The sequence below is a fragment of the Miniopterus schreibersii genome, assembly GCF_964146895.1.
Source record: "Miniopterus schreibersii genome assembly, chromosome: 12".
NCBI classification, from domain to species: domain Eukaryota; kingdom Metazoa; phylum Chordata; class Mammalia; order Chiroptera; family Miniopteridae; genus Miniopterus; species Miniopterus schreibersii.
In genome coordinates, this window is record NC_138112.1 from 62,383,351 (window position 1) to 62,401,815 (window position 18,465).

The 18,465-nt window shown below is 53.7% G+C and overlaps 1 protein-coding gene across 3 annotated transcripts in view; it reads left to right on the plus strand.

The window, feature by feature from the left end:
• Positions 1–2,779: 2,779 nt before the first annotated feature.
• Positions 2,780–18,465, plus strand: part of PRDM11 (PR/SET domain 11) — a 75,630-nt gene continuing 59,944 nt past the window's right edge. The window contains exon 1 of one of the 3 annotated variants that reach the window (XM_081153162.1): positions 2,780–2,859. The gene's annotated coding sequence lies outside the window, so the exon portion shown is untranslated. Of the gene's footprint in view, positions 2,860–2,879; positions 3,065–18,465 lie in introns of those variants that run through there. The other 2 variants (XM_081153165.1, XM_081153163.1) reach the window with 2 other exon arrangements.

Here is an 18,465-nt window from a genome sequence, read left to right on the forward strand (position 1 = left end):
GGAATTTGAGAGGAGCTCCCACCGAATCCTACTTCCATGTTTCAGGCAAAACTCAGTCCACTGGGGGAAGCTGAGGCACAGCCTTACAAGACTTGCCTGGTCCAGACCACTTGTGTGTGGTGATTACATTCAGGCCTGGGCACACTTTCTGCCCACATTGACCAGAGCACCTGTACCAACCCTTGAGCTGCCTTGGGTTTCCCCTCTGAGATGGTTCCAGCAACTCTCCCAGCCTCATTCCAGATCCTTCCTGGTGGTCAGCTGCCTTGGTCTTGATTACCTGCCTATAGGGCAGAACGTAGGACCACTGGTCCAAACTCCTTGTGTCATACTGGAGGAAACTGGAGCCCCAGCTGGAGTCATGTGCCATGATTTACAGTGTGGAGTGGCAGGCCCCTCAGACCAGGGTCCTTGAGCCAGGCAGTGTCCCTGTGCTACCCAAGTGTGATGCCTTAAGAGCCAACACTCCAGTCTGTGATGCCCAAGGGCCCAGCCCCACTCCTCAGCTCCAGCCCGAAATATAAAAGCAGCTCTACAGAAATCCCCTCCTGGCCTCGCTCACTTACCTTCTAATTCTCTTAAAAACCTTTTTGCTTTTTGGAGGACGTGACCACACTATCTACTGGGCTTTCTAGCCACACCCACTCTCTATTCCAGTCACAGCTGACCACCTGGCAAACACCTGGGCACTTTGACTCCTCTCCTCCAGGTCTTTGCTCGTGCTGTTCACGGTGCTGGAATGCCATCCTACCACTGGTGGAAATTCCAAACCCCTCTCAAGGCCAACCTCTGATATTTTCTTGGTGAACCCTCCTCTTCAAAAGGAACAAATGGCTCCTTCGTGTCCTTCCCCCTGCCCAAGCCCTTGGCCTCCATGTAACCTTGAGAAAAGCTGGGTGTATGTTAATTACTGAGTGAATTCGAATTAGCTGTGATTCCATCTCCTGGCCAGACTGAGTCCTCCTTAAAGGACCTTGTCTAACTAAGCTTGGTACTCCCCAGGGTACTCCCCAGTACCCAATACTCTGCCTAGCATGGAGCAGACAGATGCTTGGGACAATGTAAAGTTGTATTGAATGTCATATAATTATGGCATCAATTACTGTTACTTGAGCATCTACTGTGAGCAGCTCAGTACTAGGTCCTTTAAATACACTCTCATGGCTCCTCACACAGAGCCAGCAATGTGGGTTATTAGCGTGCCCCACTTTACCGGTAAGAAAACTGAGGCTCATAGCAGGTAAATCACTTAATGTCACACAGCAAGTAACAGGCATGGGATTACAAAAAGCTGTGTTTGTGATGCCCAAGTCAAGGGAAACAGATGATGCGGTGCATGGAGTGCTTCTCACCCCTCCCCCCAGTCCCCATCAGAGTGCAAGAGCCAAGAATATGTCCTGGGGCCTGACCATGGACGTCCATCTGGGGGCTCCCAGTTTGCATAGATGTTTACATGGAACTCCTTCCTCTTGGGGGGAGGTCTCCCTAGGGTGGTACCCTGAAGCCACCTGTGCCAGCTCTTGCAGGGCTTCCACTGACCTTTGCGTGGGGCTGCCGCTCCTCACTGGGCAGCCCCGCCCAGGCTCCTTTCTGGGATCAAATCCTTCCCATTAACCTCTGACTTGGGGGTATGGCCCCCGTTTTAGAGCCAGCACAGCACATCCTTCCCTGGCAGGCGACTGACAGTTCGACCACGCGCCTTGCATACGACGCCAAGGGAAAGGGATTATTTCGGGAATGGTTGTCCGGGTTACGCCATCCCGCGGTGTCCTCCGCCCCCTCGCAGCCTTTCCAGTCGCCAAAGGAAGCCTTTCAGACTTTTAAGCACTTTGTCTTTATGAAAATCCCCCGTGTTTTCCTCTCTATCTTAAGTCTCTCTGTGATGTTGAATCCCATTTCACAGAAGGAGAAACCGAGGAACCGAGCAAGCGAGCACAGCTTAAACATCTTTCCTGGCCAGCCAGGGACCTGCCCGTGGGGTTCTCAGAATCTCAATCCCGGTAACAAATTTCCATTTGAAGAACATGTGCAGTTCGCGACTCGAAAACCTGCAGCGCCACGTAGTTAACATTTTAAACGTACCCCCAAGCCCCTTACCCTTAGCTTTCAGCGAGACGCCTATGTTTTACTACTTTAGTTTGTGTCTCCAAACTGCTGGGCATTCAAAGGGTTAAACGGGACCGGGAGGGGGCCTGCGGTGGGCAGCGGAGCTTCGAAAGGGTTAAAAATATAAACGCATTTATTCCATTTGGCTCAAAATGGGGAGCGACGGGACCCGGAGTGCCTAGGAGCCCCCCCTACGGAATGACTTTTTTAAATTCTAGAACTTTTAATTCCGACCAAAAAACAAAAAAGCGTCCCAGTTCGAAAGTTCTTTTAACCTTTTCTTTTTTCATTTATTTTTTTCTCGATTTCTCCGCAGGCTGGATTATAAAATTCGCCCTCTCGTTTCGGGTTCGAGGAGCTGGGTTCCCCCCTCGGGGCCGCGCGCCGGGCGGGGGCCGCGGGGGCTCCGGGAGTTTTCTCCAGGGCCGGGCTGGGACGCGGCTGGTGAGTCCCGGCTCCGGCCCCTGAATTGGGGGGTCCGCGTCTGCCCCAAACGCCGCTTTCTTCCGTTTTCCATGTCATTTCCTGTACTAATAAGATGGTGGTCAAAGCAGGGGAGGAGAGCAGCAGCGAGTCGCCGCCGCCGCGCCGAGGCTGGCGCTGAAACTTTGCCTCGCCGGGGACCAGCGCGCCCGCAGCGCGGCCGCTCCCGCCGCGGGGGCCGCCAGCCGGGGCCGCGCCGCCTCCGCCGAGCCGCCCGCCGGGCCGCCCGCTACGCGCGGGCCCCGCGGTTGCCGCAGCATTCCCGGGAAGGTGAGTCAGCCCCGGTAGCCAATGTGGCCATTGAAAATGGCTTCGGAAAGCGCTCGGCAGTTTGCCAGCGAGCGCGGGGGCCGCCGGTGCAGGGGCTGCGAGCGGCTGCGGGGGGTGCGGGCGGCCGGGGCGGACGCGGGCAAAGCAGGGGCCCGGGCGGCGCGGGTGCGGGCCCGGTGGGGGGGCGGCTCGCCCCGGCCCTGAGGTGAGTTAACCCTCGGCAGGTAGTTGCTACCGCCGCTGCCGCCGCCGCTGCGGGATTCGGGGGCCGCCCCTCCGCCTCCTTCCTCCCCGCTAGCTCCTCGTTCGCTCGCCTTGTTACAATGTAGCCTTTTCTCTGCGCGGACGTTCCTCCCGCTGACGGACGTGGCCGCCAACCAATGGGAGCGGCGGCCCGGGCCCAGCGTTCGGAATGAGAACGCGGCGACTCGCGCGGGGCGGGGCGCCGGAGGCTGGAGGGCTTGCAGCGGCCGCTGGCCTACTTCTAGGGGGCACTTTCGGCTGGGCGCCTGGAGCAGAGGTGCCGGGCTCCGGTCTTTCGGGATGCAGTGGGGCTTCTTCCAACGCGGCCCACGATTTCCCGCTAATCGTGGCCGAGTCGGAGGCCGTTTCTTTAGTATATTTTAAATCTTAGTTGTGGGGTAGACTCTTTGGGCAATCTCTCCGGAGTGTAACCTCCATCTCCCCCAGTCGCAATCCACAAGGTACTCTCCTATGCAGAAACTGCGGAAACTTCGGGGCCAATGACCTTTCTCCGGTCAAGGCCAGCACGCCCTAGGCAAGTCCCTGCAAGGAGAATACTAATGTCGTGGGCGCTGGACTGTGCTGGTTGAAAAGTTGTGTCTTGAAACAGGTTGGGCTATAGGGGCTTAGACCCCCCGGATGGGCTGGGACTTGGGGAAGAAAAGTGTTAAACCTCTTCTTTCATACACGCTTGCTTCATGTGGAGAAAGGCTGTGGTATATAATTTAGAGTGGCTGAAAGGAAACACACCCAGTTCTTTGTGCGCGGGGACAGGAGACAATAATGAGAGATTGCTCTTGATGCCTGGAAACCCAGTAAACGTTTGGGGTTTTGTCTGTGCTGGGGCAAAAGAATTTTTCCATGGAGCATCCTGCTGTGGCACCCAAGCTTGCCTTTGCCCACACTCCCCTAGGGGAAGGAAGGTACTGAGAGGTATGGTGGCGTCCATGGGCCAGAATGAACAGGCTGTGGTCTCTTTCCCTGGGGAGTAGGGCATGTTCTCTGCCCACCAACTCTGAAAGGTGGGCAAGCAGAGTGCTCTGTGGGCACATGTCTGAAAACCTTCCCTTCTGGGAATACAGCCCTTGCAGTTTGCTTTAGTCTAATGGAAAGGGGCTTCTCCATTGGAATCCTCCCTCCCCCTAATCGTGTCACGGTGGAGTTGGTACTGTTACCTGGCCTCTCTGAACCTTGCTTCTCCATCCCTAAAATGGGGCCAACAAAACTTGTCTGGCAAGGCAGTTATGAAATCAAATGAAATGACAGAGGTCAAATGCCTAGCCCACAGGTGACACATGATTTAAGAAGTGTTCTCGCTCCCTGGAATTAGTGAGGAATACACTATCCTGGGATTATCAGAATTGTCTGCCAGGCCCCACCCAGGTCCGTCCAGGCCCAAGCTGACAGGGCCTCTAAGGAGCAGCTGGGGCAGGACCTAGTTTCCCTCCCTAGTGACATTCTCAAAGTTGCAAGGCTCCCCTCACTTGTCCCAGGAGCCCTTGATCAGTTATCACAACCATCACTTATATATTATTTTGACCTGAGTTACAGGTTCTGTCCTTTAGACCCCTTGGGTAGACGTGTTCCATAAATTTGTTCTCCTCAGTGTCAAGTAAGGCTCTGTCAGCTGAATCTTTCCTCCTGGTCCTAGATTATTGGCAAGTATGAAGGACGTGAAGACACTGGACTAGGAGTCAGGAGTCATAGCTGCTTGTTCAGCTAGCTGCCTCCTTCTCCTGCCCTCTTGGCTATCTCATAGTCATGACCAACACATGGGGTCCAAGGCTATGTCATAATCTTCCTCCCTAAAGTTCCTCCAGGGCTCTGATCTTGGCCAAGGCTACCACCATCCTACTAGTCCTGAAGGCAGAAAGCTTGATGCCTCTGTTCCCTCACCCTAATCCATTCCATTTCCAGATCTATGGAACTTTAGCCTGTACATAGAATCCACTTACTTCTTTCCATCGCCTCCTCCCCAGCTTCTTAGTCAAGCCACTGCTGTCTCTCCTCAGGACAATAGCAAGATCCTCCTAACTACCCACCTGCACCCTCCCCTCCATGCCAATCTCAGCATCAACATCACAGCCAGAGTGTCTGTTCCAAAGATCACATCAGGCCTTTTATGTCCTGCTTAAGATACTGAAAAGTCTTCCCAGTGTGTTTGGGATAAAGAACAGAGTTATTACGGTGACCTAAAAGCGTCTGAGTGATCTGGTCCCTGCCCTTTCCTTGGCCTCATCTCCCACCCTCCCTTGGATCTCTGCACGCCAAGCCTTTTTCTCCCCTGCGTGTGCTGGTCCCTCCTTCTGGAATATTGAAACAGTTGTGATCTTATGAATGAGTTAAGGTTGGCAAAGGGCAAAAGGGGGTGGGAGAGTGGTGGTCCTTAAAGCTCTCCCTTAAATATTTCCAGTTTATCCAGGCACATGGTAGGATTGAATCTAGGTCCCCTTGTGTTTGGGTAGGGCCATGTGACTGGCCAGTGACTTGTGAACTATAGTGATACATGTCACTTCTGAACCAAAGCTGGTATGGACCCTCCAGAGTGCTCTTCCTGTGGCATGGCAACTGGCAGTAGGTGGATGGTGGCTGCTTCCGCTAGCCTGGTTCCCTGCATCACTACAGGAGTAGAGTGTCATTGATGTCCCACGACAGACATGCAACATGAGTGATAACTAAACCTTGTTGTTTTAAACCACTGAGATTTGGGAGTTGTTGGTTACTGCACCCTAACCTAACCTTGCCTGACATAGCAACTAGAGGAATGTTCCCAACAGAGGCTTTGAACAGCACGGGTTTGAACTGCACGGGTCCACTTATATGCGGATTTTTTAACCCATGTTGTTCAAGGGTCAGCTGTACACACAGACTTGGGAAGGCTCATCGTCCGCAGCCAGGGTGACCCTTTTGTCAAATCTGAGTCTATCAACCTCTGCCTGAAACCCCTTCAGGGACTCCCTCTACTGTTAGGAGAAAGACAAAAGTCCTTTAGCTGCCTGAAGACCCTATAGGGACACCGTCTTGCATCCCTGTTTGTCCTGTTCTGCCTAACATGGTGCTTTTCTCATGTTGTCCTCTGTTCTGACTGCACATTCCACTCTGCTGCTTAGGCCTCCTCCTTGTTCATCTTTCAACTTCCTCACCTCTTCAGGGAAGCCCTCCCTGATTAGGTCAACCCCCCCCCCCCATGCCAGCCTCTTATGGACCCATATACCTCTCCTTTGTAGCAGTCATCTTAGTAGCACTTTTACATTTATTGATCTATTACTGATTGCAGCCTCACTCTTTCATCAGATCATAAAGTTTGCGAGGGCAGGGCCTTGGTTGGCTTGTGCGTGCGCCTGTATTTCCAGTTTCTGTACACGAGCTGCTGGATAAATACCTTCTGATGAGTCCCTGAGCATTGACTGTGGGCTCACTTTGTGCTGGGGGTTAAGGACAGGATTAATGGGCCCTGATTCCCTGGGCATGGGCTGGTGGGTCCAGCTGGGAGGACCATTTTTCTGGGATGTGTGAGAGGAAATTGCAGGAGGGCAAGAGTGTGAGATTTAACAGAACTTCGAGGTCTCTGCTTATCTGGAGAGAATGTGATTCAGTGAAGGACCACACAGGAGGAGACCCAGGGATAACAAAGATGAAGAGAATGACGATGAAGGCAGCTACTATTTATGGGAGGGTGATTGTGTGTCAGGTGTCGTCCTAAGCATGTCATACTTTGTGCAGAGAACAGCTCCACAAGGTAGGGATTAGCATTTTCATTTCAAAGATGGGAAAATGGGGCCCCAAGAGATGAAGTAAAGGATCCAGGGTTACACAGTAGTATGGCTAGGATTGGAACCCTGGCAGTCTGATGTCACTCCTTAGGGACGCTCTCTTAGAGTGAGGGCAGAGAACTGCAGACCTGCCAAGGAGCAGTCCCTTTGGAAATGTCACATTGGGTTAAAAGCCCTCACTGGAGAACTAGTTTCTAGGAGGTAAACCTCCCCCCAACATTGGGGTTTGAGTAAGGGGGTTCTCACTCAGAGGTGCCTGGTGGCCTTGGCGCCAGGGCTGGTCTAGAACCATCTGGTGTACCTCCACCCCTGCTGGGGTTCAGGTGTTCTTGGCCCCAGAGCCCATGTTCTCAGAGTGGGGCCCTGGAGGGGCTTCCCTGCAGCTGGCCCAGGGGCTGCACCGGAAAAATAAGCCATACAGAAAGAAAAAAAAACAATGAAGAGAAAAGAAAATGTGCTGTTATTTTTAAAAAGCCCATTTCCTTTGCAGATCTGTATCTGTTGGAAAGGCCTGTGTTCCCCAGTATAGCCACGTTCGTGGTGGTATCCCTCGGCTAAGGCTCTGTAGTGGGAGGCCTGGGGCGTCCTTCAGTCCTTCATTTATATATTGTGTGGTCGGGCACTGTGCTGGGCTTGGGGCGCAGTGTGGAACCTAGACCTTCCTCACAGAACTCAGACCAGTGTGGGAGGCGGACAGTTAACCAGGCAGTTGCAGGTTATAGCAGAAGGATACAGGGGAAAGGGCCATGGACTCAAAGTCAAGGGTGCTTCCCTGAAGAGGGGGCCTTTCAATTGAAGGATGAGTAGGATTTGGAAAGCAATGAGGGGACAGGTGTTCCAGCATGGGGCATGGCTTGTATAAAGGCGTGGCACGTAGAGGGCTTGGAGAGGCTCTCGTAGTTCATTTATCTGGAGAGTGCGTGTAATGGAGGAAGCGGGGGGTGGGGGCTGGAAAAGGATACTAGTAATGATAACAACACGACTAACACCAGTCCTGACCGTGCCTCAGGACCTTTGCATTGGTGGTTCCCGCTCCCTAGAATAAGGTTACCCATTATCTCCATGGCAGACTCCCTCAATTCTATAAGATTTGCGCAAATATCACCTTGTGGGCACTTTCCTGTTAAAATTGCAGCCCATACCCCCTTGCCCCACTTCACTGCTTTTTCCCTTAGTACATAGCATATGTAACATGCCCTATGTTTTATTTATTTTGTCATTTGCTCCCTCCCTTGATTATAATGTAAGTTCCTAGAGAGCTGGGTGTTGTGTTTTTTTTTCAGTTTTATTCGTTGCTGTATGAACAGTGCCTAGCACATAGTAGAGCATCAGATGTGTGTGGAGTGAGTGAATTGAGAATTTACTACATGCAAAATGCTTTACATGTATTTTCTCATTTAATCTTCTCAGCAGAGCTCTGATATTTGTACTGTTTTTCCCCCATTATTTAGCGGAAATAGGAAATTGAGGCTCAGGGAGGTGGAATAACTTGCTTGAGGTGTCCCAGTTGATAAGCGACAGAGCTGGGATTTGAACTCAAGTTGCCTGGCTCCTGAGCCCTCCGGCCTAACCCTGATGTTTTCCCCCAGCATCAGGGACCTCTGTGCTGAGGAGTTCATACTCTGTGGGGCTGCAGGTACCACAGAGGGTTTTATGAAGAGAAAGCCCCCATGGAGATCAGATCCAAGTCCCAGAGGTCAGCAGCAGCAGCAGCTTGGGTGTGAGGCTGGAGGCAGGGAGACTGATTAGGAGGCTATTGCAGTGATCAAGGTAGGAGAGGAGGAGGAGGAGGGTTTGGTGGTGGCCCTTCCAAAGGGGAAGGTTGGGGGCCCTCCACACGGGCTCAGAATGGGTGGATCAGGGCATATTCTGGGGGCCATAGGTTCCCTAGTGTGCCTAGTGGTTTCTGTTTCTGAGTAGCCAGGGTACCCACAGATAAAACCTGGCAAAGTGCCTTGTGCTGGCCTCTTGGCAGGGAGAGGGGAAGTGGGAGGGAACCAGGGGGGTGAGTGGGTGGGGGCAGTGCTGTGGCCTGAGAGGAGTGTGGGCCTCAGGTTCAGCTCTGTCCAGCCACTTGGCAGCTGGGAGACCTGGGCAAGAGGCTGCCCCTCTTGCAGTTGCCTGTTTCCTCATCTGGAAATCGGGGAGGGGGGGTGATAATAGCGCCTCCTTTCATGGGGGCCCCAGAGAAAGAAGTCCCAAGTACCAGTGTGTGGTACAGGGCCAGCTCTGGGACTTCCTCAGGTGTGAGGTCATGACCAGAGGGAGGCATGCCCCGGGGCACAGAAAGAATCTTGAATCCCATGCTGGAGACAGCAGTGCCTCCCTGGGGGGGGGGGGGGGGGGGGGGAGGGCAGAGGGAAAGAGAGAGAGTCATTCACTGAGGCCTTTCTACCCAAAGGTGACCTGACCACACCTCAGACACTTCCACACCCCCTGCGGGCTTGTGCTGAAGACCAAGCATGTCTGAGCCTCAGTTTCTGTTTCTGTAAGTGGAAGCAGTATTATCGGTTCTGCACTACATTCTGTGGAAGAAAATGTTTTTTCCATGTTTTCAGGATGAAAGTTTAAGAGAAGCATGTATTGAGCACAAAGGCACTTGACAACAGCCCCATGAGGTCGCTTGCACATGCATTTATGGATAAGGAAACTCCAGTTCAGAGAGGTTAAGTGACTAGCTCCATATCACATAGCCATAATCTAATCTTTCCAATCACCTCGAGAAACCCACATTTATAAAGGAAGTCTTAGGAATCACCTGCTTGTTACATAACAACTCCTAGCAGGTTCCCTGGGTGCGTTAAACACGGGATTTGATTGATCAGTTTTTGCTTTGCGTGCTGGTTTCAGGACCCTCTCCCCTTCCTGGGAATTTCATGGGTCAGAGCTGGCAGGCACATCTGGACAGACCAAGAGCCTCCAGTGCAGTGACACTGGAGGTGGAGAAGGGCAGAAGGCTGCTGGCTGTCCCACTTCTCAGCATCAGCCTTAGATGGAGGGTGGGTGCAGTGGAGCAGGAACCCTGTTTGCAAACTGAGGCACTGGGCCTCTGGAGCCTTCAGTGCCTTCTAGAGTTTTCCCTTCTACCCCCTCTCTTTCCTACCCCACCTGATCCATAACGGTACCCAGGACTCTCTTCCCACCTTCACCTTCCCCCAAATCCCCTATCATTAGCCTGAGAAGGGCAGGTCAGTTCTCACAACGCTCATTTGAGAAAACTAAGGCTCAGAGAGGGGAAGTGACTTGCTTAAGGTCATACAATGTAGGGAGTGACCAAGCGAGAATTCTACCCCCAAATCTAGCACCCCTTCCTCTGCACTCCAGCCTTCCTCCTCCTGGATTCACAGCAGAATGGGGACCGCTGAGAGCCGTTCGCTCAGTCTCTGTGCCCCACCCTCCAAAAGGAGAGGCTGTCTGGCCACCGCTTGAATATCTGCTGTGGCAGGAGTTCACCCCCTGGGAATGTGCGTGAAGGAACTTAGGGTGGGGAAGGGTGGTGACCAGTGAGCTCCTTCTCCCAGGCTCATGGTGGCTTTCAGGCAACAGTGGGACCAGCAAGGCAAGAAGATCAACTTGACTCGGGCACCGAGCAGGGCTGGTATGGGTGTCACCAAGCAAGTAAATATGGAACCGCCCCCACAATGTCAGCTTTCCCAGAATGGCTTCTTCCACTATCAAGAACTTTCCCCAAGGGATGGGGCAAGGGCCAGGAAGGGATCCTGCTGCCCGATGTCCAGGGAATAGAGATGGCTGGCTTGGAAGTCTCTGGGCCAGTTGAGGGGACTGGGGAGCAGCCCAAGGGACCCTTGGCCTCAGGAGAGAGGGAGCCTCTCATGGGGACAGCTTAACATGTGACCCAGCTGGGGTGGACTCAGCATTGTCTATGGTACAGAGAGGGTCGGCTCTGGGTAGGTGGGCAGACAGGAAGGAGACTGCAGTCTGGGGCTATCGCTGACGTCACAGCCCGGCCTTCACTGCCCCAACCCAAACAGGGTGGCATTTTTCAGGGCGATTCAAGATCCCCTCTCAGACCAGCTATGTTCCAGAGGGAAAGCCAGAGGGGGCTGGTATTTGGGGAGGAAGTGAAGATCAGAGGTTCAAGATGTCCCAGGGAGAGGGTGGGTGAGAAAGGAGAAGCCCCTTAGCCTGGCGAAGAGGAGGGCAATAAGGTGAACTCTTCAGAGTAAATCAGCAAGCTCAGCAGCCAGGGAAGAATTTACCCCAGAGAGAAGACGTTGGGTCTTGAGGGGAAGATGACCAGAAAGGGAGCAATCCAGGGCAAAGTTTCTGGCTGGGTTACCCCCAACCTTTTATAAACATCAGTAACAGCCAAGCTTGAATGAGGCTTATAGGTGTGCATGGGTGGAAGCAGCGTGCTGTACCGTGGCATGGGTGTTATTAGCCTCAGTTTACAGAGGAGAAATTGAAATCCAGAGAAGTGAAGTGACTTACCCAAGGTCACACAGCTGTGAAAGGCTGAGGCAGGATTAGAACCCAGTCTGTCTGATTCTGGAGTCCGAGGTCTTCACTACTGCTTGGGGCTACCTCACTGTAACTGCGATGGGAAGTGCTGTTAGGGGCCTATGCTGGGAGGGAGGGCGGACTGGAGGACTTGCAGGTCCAAGTGTCAGTCTCATGAAGCTGGGTGGTATGGAGAAAGTACAACGTTGACCAGCTGTGGCATCAGGCTATGTGCTCACTTGAAAAGTGAGGATGCCTAGTGCAGGTACTGCCCATGTTAAAGGTTGGTGGGACCTTCCCATCCAATACTTGGGTCAGCAGATGGAGCGCCCCTTTGGGCCCTGAAGGTTCAAACATAAGCACATGATTTGATGGGCCCTGCATGCAGGTTCCTCTGGGAACCCCAGGTATAGGGCCCTGCGAGTGCCACAGAGAGGGCGGTCTGCAGACCTCTGCCCATCCGTGAGCTCTGTGTTACTGGTCTGCAGCAAGATAGGTACAGACATGGAGAGCAAATTTGAGAAACTCACATTGCAACTTGACATTGACGCGTCATGTTTTATTGTAATTTACAAAAGTATCAGTTGGCAACAGATTGGAAAACTTAAAAAAAAAAAAAGTGTCTTTACCACAAATAGTTTGAGCAGTTCTGGCCCAGATCCTAATTGTGATTGAAGGTAGGAAGTGCCCTATTTGCTCAGGGATGTGTGGGGAGGGAGCTAGTCATTCTGCCATGGGCGGTGGGGGAGGGAGAGCGTAGGGTAGGCTTCCCAGAAGTGATGCTGAGCTGGACCTTGAAGGAAGAGTAGAAGTTTGCCAGGTATAGGAAGAGGGAAGGGCATTTTAGGCACTGGGAACAGTATGTGCAAAGGCAGGCAACTCAAGGATCCTGTGGTTCAGGGAATGGCAAGTGGTCTGGGGTGTTTGGAGAAGAGGTGGGGGAGACCTCCCTAGAGCGGCAAGTTTGGGCCAGACTGGGATGGCCTTGAATGCCAGGCTAAAGAGTTGAGACCTGAAGACTGTCCTGGAGGCAGTGGAAGTGAGGTGGGAGATAAGATCACAGCTAAGTAGGTGCTTTACAGGACTGAAGGGACCATGCAGGTGTGCTTCCCTTTGGTCTGCCGTCTTCGGGAAGGTGTTTCTTGGTGCCCAGTGGAGTAAGTTGCTGGTGGACAAGGCCTTTCCTTGTCCCTGCTGAGGCAGCCAGTCCCATAGTTCAGCCTGGCTGCCCTGTGAGTCATTCCTGGCTGGATAGGCAGGCAGTTCCCGGTGTGAGTGGCAGGCTTTCCCAGGCTGTCCTGGTCAGTGGGTTGGCATCTGGTGTGGTTGGCTGGCCTTGGCAGAATCCTCTTGTCCCCATTACCCTAAGCAAGCAGTGCAGTACCCTGTCAGAGTGGGTGCGCCGGCCACCCCCTAGCAGTCCAGCATCATGCTCAGGAGTGTGACCAGGTAGAGGGAGGGCTGAGGTTTGAGGCTGAGGTTGGGGGGTTGGCCAGACACTGGGAGCCTGGTGTGTGATCATGTGGGGTCCGTTTAGGAGGTGAGCATGGACCATGGCCTAAAGTTGCTTCCTGCATGAACCCCCTGACAGGCCAGGCTAAGGCTTGCATTTGTGGCCTGGAGTGAACACTAGTTCCAGGAGGTGACGAACGGTTAAAGTCCCAATCTGGGCCAGCTCAAGGGAGCAGACAGCTCATTGTCAGGGAGTCCTTGGCCCTGGCGCAACCTCCTGTCCCTAGAGGAGCTGACCTGCCCTGTCCTGGAGCTGTTGGGAACAGGCTACATTGTGCCTGGGCCTGCATGTGGCCACAAGTCCTTGGAGAGTGCCAGCCTGCCTGGGAGGGAGCTGTGGGAAGCGCCTCTCCCACCAGCCCCACCTACAACCTCCTCCTTGGGGCCCCTGTTCAGGGTGGCTCAGCCTCTCCCTCCCTGCTGCTCCCTGTCAGCTGGGCCCCACACAGCAGGCCAGGCTGGCTGGCTGCCTTTCAGGGGGAGTCCAGCTGCCTGGGATCTGTGGGATGGGTCTGAGCAGGCATTCACAGCCTGTCCCCGTGCAGGCTTTAGGGCCAGGAGTCATTGAGGTGCTTTGGTTTTCACAGTGGCCTTGGTCGTCCTTGGAGGCTTGAGTGCTTGGACCTCACTGGGTCTCTGACTTGGGCTGCTCCCAAGCAGGACTCAGGACTTGTACAGCCCTAGGCTCTCCTTGGAGTGGGGTAGGGCAGCTCTGGGGCAGCTGAACCCCACTCAGGCTTGTCCTACTGCTGCAGTTTCCCAGACCTGGTGCTTTCACTGTGAGTCCCAGGTGGGACCTCCTTGCTTCTCAGTGACCGCTCTCCTCACAGGACCTTCTGAACCTGCTCAGTGTGGCCCAGCTCACTTTATCTCCCAGATCAAATCCTCCAAGGCCATGCCCTTTGCTCCTCGAAGCCTGTCAGCTTCTTTCCGTGACTGACCTTTGCTCTTCCTCTCCTTGATTCCCCTGTCATCTGTCGCCTGCCCCTGCCCCAGTTCCCTGGGCTACTGGTGAGGCGAGGACTCACTGGCCTGGCTCCAAGGGGCCCCCTCCCCCAGTTTCAGGTAGAAACCAGACTCCTCCCTGGCACATGCCGGTGGCTCCCTGCCCTCCTGGAGCACCCTGGCCCTCGGCCCAGGACAGTGGCCAAGAAAGGCTCCACTGCCCTTTCGGACTCACTCCTGTCTCCTGCGCCCTTCTCTCTGCCTGGAGACTGCTTCCTTCCCGCTTCTTGTCTGGGACCAGCAACTGGCTCCTTTCTGGCCGAGCCCTGGGCTCCCAGACTCGCAGAAAGTCCATCTGCTTCTGGAGATCAGTTGTTGCCGCCTCCTTTTCTCAGTGCCCAGCGTCCATGGGGCAGATGGGGCCTAGCATTGTGTGGGAGTCTGAATGGCCCTCAAGGAGGCTATAGTGGATGGATCTCATTTTGTTTACACAGCATGCTGGGGAGGTGGATACTGTGAGCCCATTTTGCAGATGAGAGAGTTGAGGTTCCAGGGGGTTCAGACTTTGTCAAGGTCTTATAGGAAGTCAGGGGCACAGCTGGGACTCAGACCCACATCTCTTGGCTTTTCTCTTGACCCCATAGCTGTCTTGAAGGCAAGAACTTCATTGACCTTTGCTTGTTATATTATCAGGGGCCAGTGCCTAACTAGGGCCAGGGGTCTGCCCAGGGCTGGGCTCAGCCCCTTGGGGGTTAGGGCTCAGGGGTTGCCTGGGCTCAGTGTCACATCCAGGGGCTATCAGCCCTGTGAGCTTTCTACATACATGTTCTCCTTAATCCTGAACTCTCGCCCCCAGTGTGAGTGCCTCCCAGAGACACAGCCTCTACCCTGGGAGTCAGGCTGACTGACGCAGGGCACACAGGGCTAGGGCTGGGGCTGCTGGGATGGGGCTGGGCCAGGAGTCATTGGGGGAAGGGGAGAGGGAGAGGCTGGGCAGCAGGAGACCGGCTCAGTGGTGGCCTGCACACCTCTGACTGAGTCCCGGCACCAGCCCACAGCTCCCGCCTCTCCCTCCTCGGGTCCTGAGGCTCTGTGCTGCCTTAAAGCCACTCTTGCTTCAGGGAGTCTGAGGCCCTTGCTCCTGACGAAGCTCTGAGGTTCAGAAGGGCCAGCTAACCCACCTCCTTCAAATTCTCTCTAACCCCCCCACCCCAACACACCTCCAGGGACTAGTAGCTCACAGCTTCCCAAGGCAGCTCATTATGGCTTTTCCATGTTGTTTTACTTAGGTAAGGAATACAAGTACCTTTTTACTGTAAAAAAATCAAATATTATTTAAAAAGCTAAACATTATCTTCCTTGATAACGGAGCATTCCAGCTTTCTCTGCGAGGTTAGTTATCACAGTTATCGCTTTGTAGTGTATCCTTCTAGATCTTTCCCTATATGTTCCACACTGTAAGAATATGTACCATTATAGTGTGTGTGTGTTTCATTTCGTATGTGTAGTCATTCCACAAATTGCTTTACTCACTTAACTTTGGATCTAGGAAATCTAGTCATGGTTTTACATAGCGAGCTACCATAATTTCTCTCTCTCTCTCTCTCTCTCTCTCTCCTTTTTACTGATACACAGTGGTTTTGGAGAGGGTCATCATGATTTATTTAGCCATCCTCTTACTGCTGGACATTTAGGTTAATTCTGATTTTATTCTCATGCACCTCCCTAGGCATATTTAGAGTAGCTACTGTTGGTTTCTGGGAGCCTGTGGCATTTAAAAAAAATTATTGAACACTATTTAAAATTTCTCCACTGAGACTTTGCACAGAACCAATCATCTCCCTGTGGGTCCCCCGCTATTCCTGGGTCTCTTCTTCAGAGCGAGAGAGAATGTCTGCTTCCCTGTCCCCACCAGTCCCCAGGAGCTGGGAACAGTGGCTGTGGCCCCTGGAGCCTTTCTCCTCCGCAGTCGGGTTTTCCTGCCTTTATTCAAAGGCACATTTGAGTGACCCTGCTCCTGGGCGGCTGTGGTAGTAAGTGGACTCTGGAGTTGGAATTCCTTGGTTCACATCCTGGTCTTTCTAGGGATGCTACTTAGCCTCTCTGTGCCTCAGTTTCATCCTCTGTCAGCTAGAGATGACAATAGCACCTGTGTGATGGACGCTATTGTCTTGAGCTGCTGTGTGGACCAAATGAGTCAACACGTGTAAAGTGCAAAGCGCCACGCCAGGCAAATAGCAAGATCCCAGTGATGTTATTACCATTGCTCTCTCATCTGTATTAGCTCCAGACCCCGCTCTGCGGGCAGAGGGCCTGCGCTCCTAGTGTGCAGCCTGGGATGGCTGCGGCCTTTGCAATGGCTTCATCCCACTGCCCACTGACTTCCCAGGGGAGACTGCTGCCTGGGAATGCAGCGGGCATCGGGTTTCTGCCCAGGTTGGCCCTGCAGAGTCTGGCCCGGGGCCTACGGGGAGGGAAGGAGGTCAGCCTGACCCTTTGCTTGGCGGTGGTGGCCAGGAGCCTGGTAACATAACCCCACACCTTGGGCAGATTTACCAGCTCTCAATGGGGCCTGTTGTGGCTGGGGATTTGATCTCCCTTGTCCCGCACGGTGGGCAGGAGAAGAAAGCAGCTTGGGGCCAGCCTCTCCCCTGGGAGTCCTGGGGCCTCTCTGGGCCACGCTGGCTGGGCCAGGCATGGGTTTGCCTGGGGCAAATCACTGCAGGTGATTGTATATTTAGTGCCAGGAAGGATGACCTTTTTGGTTTTTTCCTCATGACCCTCCCTTTCAGGTTTTAAACCACCTTCATGCCACCATCTAACCAGTTTCTCACAGCCAGTTCTGAAACAGGCAGCCTGGCCAAAGCCATTTCACAGATTTGGAAACTGAGGCTCAGAGAGGTTAAGTGACTTCCCCAAAACCACATAGTTAGCTACTGACGGAGTTAGTGATGTACCCAGGCCACCTGGCTCCTTGTTCAGCTCTTTTTCACGAGGCCACCCAGTGCGACAGTCTTGGCAGAAGGTGCCCAGCTGGTGCCCTGCTTGCCCTGTTGCCCTCTAGGCAGTAGCATGTGTGGTCAATGAGCACAGAGAGCTGGGATTATTTCCTGAGAGGCGAGAAGCACCATAGCTGGCCCTGGGCCCAGCCTTTCCCCAGCATCAGCCACAAACCTTCTCGGCAGCCAGAGGTGGCAGCGGACAGAGTGTGGCTGCTTCAGCTGAGGTCATTGACCCTGCTAGGGAGAGGACTTGCCCTCTGAGCCTGTCTTGTGGTGTAGGCAGGGGCTGTAGCAACCTCGGCAACTCTTGAGTACTCCTCCCAGAGAGGAAGGAGAGCAGCCACTGTGGGGCCCATTTTAAGACCCGAGAAAGCAAGGCTCAGAAAGGCCCAGGGGTTGGTCTGAGCTGGCGGCTGGCAGAGGGAAACTCAGACCACCTCCTCCTTCTAGACAGAGACCCTCACCATTCACACTGCTGGGTCACACCAAAGACATTGACCTTGCCTAGCTTTGATTTGAGAGCATGGTTGTTGGTATCAGAGGGATGTGAGCTTGGGTCCTGGCTCAATAATAACTGTTTTATTTATTGAGCACATACTATGTGCCAGATGCTATTGTAAGTCTTGACCTGGATATTTCACTAAATCCTCAGAATAACTTCAGGGGGTAGATGGCATTGAGATTTTCCATTTGCAGCTGAGGAAATTGAGGCACAGAGAGGAAGAGTGATTTCCCAAGGTCATATCATATGACGGTGAAACTGGGATTTAAATCCTGGCCCCATGGCTCCAGGGGTTGATTGTGAGCCACTCTAGTGCCTCTTAGGGCTAGGAAGGCCATAAGGATGACACACCTGTCTTATTCCTGGCATGGCGCCTGACACATGTCACGCACTCAGTATACATTTGTCAAATGAATAAATGTGAGGCTTTGGACAAGTGACCCAGCCTCTCCAAATGTCAGTTTTCTCACTGTACAGTGAGTACCTAGCCACCAGCATCGATGGGAAGGGTCCAGTGCAGTAACATTTGAAAGTGCTGAGCTCAGGGCTCGGCCATGGCAGCTGTGGTCACTCTGGGGAGACGGTGCCACTGAGCTGCTCTGAACTGTGTCCTGGGCGTGGGTGGTGCTGCTCTGAGCTGTCACACTGGCACTCAGCTGCCTGCCCCAGGGGAAAGAGGCAAATTTCTCTGCATGGGTGGCTGTGGGATGTCACCTGTGGCTGGCCTTGGGCTTCCCCTGGGCAAAGCCAGGAGCCGGAGGGGCTGAGGGTGAGCACCATGACAATATTCATGCGGGACCCTTGCATTCCTGTGGGACACTCACAGCCTGCTGGGTGGTTTCGCACAGGTATTTTCTTGTCAACTTCTGAGCCTGTCTTTTACCCAGGCTCAGGGAGGTGCAGTGACCTGCCCAGGTTCCCACAGGTGTGCAGCGGGATCCAAGTTGGCCTCACCTGCTGCCTTTGGAGAGCCCTCCCTGTTGCAATGTATCCCCTGTGGGTTCCAAAAGGGGGGGCAGATGCCTGGGGCAGAACCAGATTGGGGAGGGGGAGGGGGCTTGACTCCCACCTCAGCTACCCCCACGTGTAGGGACTCAACCCAGATTTGCTCTCTTTGTAAAAGCTCTGACAGCAGGCTCTCTGCAGTGGGACTCAGGGGATGCAGGTC